This window comes from Rattus norvegicus, chromosome X, assembly GCF_036323735.1.
Source record: "Rattus norvegicus strain BN/NHsdMcwi chromosome X, GRCr8, whole genome shotgun sequence".
Classification (NCBI taxonomy): Eukaryota; Metazoa; Chordata; class Mammalia; order Rodentia; family Muridae; genus Rattus; species Rattus norvegicus.
In genome coordinates this window covers 150,990,417-150,994,577 of record NC_086039.1, presented here as the reverse complement: position 1 = coordinate 150,994,577, position 4,161 = coordinate 150,990,417, and the positions used below count along the sequence as shown (strand labels likewise).

Here is a 4,161-nt window from a genome sequence, read left to right as displayed (position 1 = left end):
AAGATATGGGCAAAAAAGAATCTAAATTGGTTTTTTGGATCTTGTTCAAGTAAGAGTCTTCTTAGAAATAGTTTATGCATTCATAATTGAAAAATACCAAGACTATGTTACAGAATTAGCCACATTTAAGAACTATGACCTGAGGTCAGCGTTTTATATAAACCCCAACTGGGTTTCTCAGATTTTTTCTACAATTCAAAATATATCTAGTAGCCTGGGGAGGGGAACACCCACATACAATGGGAGGGGGAGAGATTAGGGGAATGTTGTCCTGGAAACCAGGAAAGGGAATGTGAAATGTAAATAAGAAATACCCAATTTAAAAAAAAGATGGGGGAAAAAAAGAAGGGGAAGAGGGATGGGATAGGGTCTTATGTCTAGGAAACCAGGAAAGGGAATAACATTTGAAATTGAAATGTAAATAAAAAAATGCCCAATTTAAAAAAAGAAAGAAAAAAAGAATGATAAGCTCTACGGACTTAATAGTTTAATCAATCATGAATAAAAATTCAAACTCCAGGAGAAGTTTGCATTAAAATGGTGTAGGAGAAAAGATGTTTGATTGCATTAAAAAATGAGCACTACGAAACATATGATTGCTTCTTTGATGAAATTTTGAGATAATACAGAGAATTTTACTTTCATAGTAGACACTATGTCTACTGTTTTCAATTATACCTCATATTTGCCAAAATACACTCACTTAGTTTTAAATTGAACAATATTTACAAATTACTATGAACTTCAAAAAGACATTGAGCTAACTATTCAATATTGAATTGAAATAAACTATGTGAGAAATAATAGAAAATAATGTTAGTTAATACAATTTAGTCCCCAACTATGGCAAACTCTGCATTATCTATACTGATGTAACATACTACATGTCTTAGTTAGGGTTTTACTGCTGTGAACAGACACCATGATCAATGTAAGTTTGACAAAGGACAACATTTAATGGGGGCTGGCTTACAGGTTCAGAGGTTCAGTCCATTATCACCAAAGCAGGAGCATGGCAGCATCACAGCATCCAGCCAGGCTTGGTGTAAAAGGATCTGAGTTACACGTCTTCACCCAAATGAAGCCAGGAAAAGACAGCATTCTCAGGCAGCTAGGAGGAGGGTCTCCAAGCCCACCCCCACAGTGACACACTTCTTCCAACCAGACCACACCTTCTAATAGTGCCACTGCCTGGGCCAAGCTTATGCAAACCATCACACTACAGTATTTATTTTACAAAGCATGAAAATAGTATACAAAAACACAAATGCAATATAAACTAGAAGGGATTTTTTTTCTATGACTTACTATTTCTAATAATAAATCCAGTTCTGAAAATTCATTGCTGAACTGACTTTTAACTTAAACTATTATAAATTTTAAAACACAATCCACTAAGATTTTTAAAGTTTATGAGGATATATGATGGGATTTTAAAGGTTCTGTGTTTATTGCAATATAGCCTTAATTATGCAGTCTTATATTTTCTCATAACATTTTAAAAATGAGATGCAAGACTTTTAGCTCTAATTATTTTTCTAACAAGTATGTGTATGAATCACCACTTTCTTTATATTATTGTTGATGATTTACATGTGAGCATAGTTTACCTTGAATTTTAGTAAAATAAAAACAAGAATGGTATAATGTATTGTCAATATGCAATAATTTTTCAATTAAAATGTGTGGTTAAAAAAAAGACGATGCTAATCCATCCTTTTAAAGACATTTCATGGGGTGGGGGTGAGGGAGGTTCTATGTTAACTCTAAAGATTGCATTTAAAGTCATGGTTGAAAAAATCTAATTTTACTGAGGGGAAAAACAAAGGAAATCTCATTTGTAAACGTAAATGTGTGAATCACAAGCATAAATAGAGGTTTGGGTTTCCTCCACTGGAAATTGTCCCAAGCCCCTTGCTCACTGCTCTCCACTGTGGCAGCGATTCCCCAATCTTATGGACAGCACAGGTCCCAGTGCCCTCAAGCCTCCATTCGGAGGGGGCAAGGGTCTCAAAAAGCACAATGGTTTGTTTCTTCAGAGCGATTATGACATTTATCATCAGCTCGGCCGACCCCTCCGGCTCCTTAGTGATCTGTCCCTCCCTAGGAAGCCGCTGGTCACTGGGCACTATGGTTGCCAGTCCCGTGTTTCTCAGTGGTATGTGCGGTGTTCAGGGAATTGAAACCACATCTTGCTGCACAGCATCTTTCCGAGGTGGCATTCTCTCATTGATCCTATCCAAACCCTTTGCCTCTTCAAAACTGCAGATTCTATGTGGTGGAGAGAATCCTCGTATTGCACTGTGCAAGGTGTACCATCCTTCAGCCAACACTCCACTAGGCAACATCCCTGTGAGAGTCAGGCCCTTGAGTGTCAGCACGCTTTCACTCTCCTCCCTGAGAACAGAGAAGACTCTTGCCATCTTGCCAATTGCTCGGTGTTTCTTATGATTTCTTTCCGGGCTGCAGCTGAACCTACATCAAACTGGTCTTCACCTTCTGTCATTAGTTCATCATCAGAGCAAATACTCAGAACATTTACCAACATTTCTGTGACATTTTCTCTAACAAATGGTAAAGACCATTTAAAGACATCCATAAAATTGCACAACCAGTAAGGATGTGGAGAACAGTTAAACTGCCAGATGTTCATCACATTGTTCTCATACTTTAGTACAGCAGCTTTATTATTGTAGACATCTAAGTAATTAGGTGCCGAAAAAAATGTTATTAATGAAGGAAACCTTGTAGTTTGACTTTTTCTGTACATTCTATAGCCTGCATCTTGAGCTTCATGAGCTCTTATAATCAATAACAAATTATTGTTTTGTAAAAATTCATACACTGCTCGATAGTTATAAAAATAAGAACATCATCGAACCATATTATGAATAAAATGTTCTTGTGATTTTTCATTTCCAAAGTCTTCAGAAGGATCAGACCATAGCAAGTCACACATTGGTCCAAATGCAAGTGGCTCTTTAAATCTATCTAATCTCCTAATATCATCCAGTGTGTGTATATCTCTGGTGAAAGTCCACCATGAACACAAAGAAATTGTTGGTTTAGAAGTGCAGCAAGGGACAAGCTGTCAAAAGCCTCCATACAAGCTTCATAGACCCTTTCTGAATATTTAATTTTACATTCCTGCTTACAGGTAAAATACTCAGTGAGGTGTCTGCATTCATGGTTGCCTCTCAGAAGGAATAATGTGCTTGGGTATAGGATCTTCAAGACCCATAAATACAAGACACACTCTATACTAAAATAACCTCTGTCCACATAATCACCAAGAAAAAGGTATCGTGAATTAGCAGGTGATCCTCCTACTTCAAAAAGTTTCATCAGATCAAAAAATTGGCCATGGATGTCACCACACACTGTAATTGGAGCTTCTACTTCTATCATGGTTTTCTCCCACCAAAGTATGGCAGCACCCTCATTGATAATTCTTGGTGCAATTTCTTCATCTACCCGGCCTTCTTTTACCAGATGGTTCTTCAGAACATCAACCCTGGGTATCCCATCCATATCAAACACTTCTTTAGATTTCATCCGGTGAGTTGGGGGAAAAGGAACAGCTTTGACCACGAGGTCGGCCCCGAGAGGGGGCGGTGGGGGCAGAGGAGGCTGCATGGCCTGGCTGGCTTCCAGACCCCATGCTGGGCCTGGGGCTCAGCTAGGTGCTAGCCAGGAGGGGTTGGGGGCGGGGAGTCTGCTACCAGAGCCGAGCTGTGGAGTCACTGGGGAACATGGCGGACCCGACAACATGATTCTTTAACGAAGTAACAATAACAGACTCTACCCTTCAGCCTCCCTAGGTTCTTATTCACGACTCATACGCATGGCGTCTACTTTAGGACCTCCATAGATTCTACACAATGATCTCCACAGCTATCGGCTTTTGATCAGTGTTATAAGACCAGGCATAAAAATTCCCTCTTGTGAAACAGGCTTCAAATATAATCAGAACACATTTAGCTGTCCCCAAATAGTTATGACCCTATTGCACAAGGAAACACATTTTGCCTATCAAATCAGTATTATAACATATAGGGTCTGCATAACACTGGATAAAGTTATTGTTATATTTTCTACCAGAGCAGGCTGTATAACACTTTCTTCAACTATGAAAATTAGCCAACAAAATGAAAATGTCTG

General features: G+C 38.7%; 1 pseudogene; it reads right to left on the bottom strand.

The window, feature by feature from the left end:
• Positions 1-1,801: 1,801 nt before the first annotated feature.
• Ppp3cb-ps1 (protein phosphatase 3 catalytic subunit beta, pseudogene 1) lies at positions 1,802-3,577 on the bottom strand (annotated as a pseudogene).
• Positions 3,578-4,161: the final 584 nt, after the last annotated feature.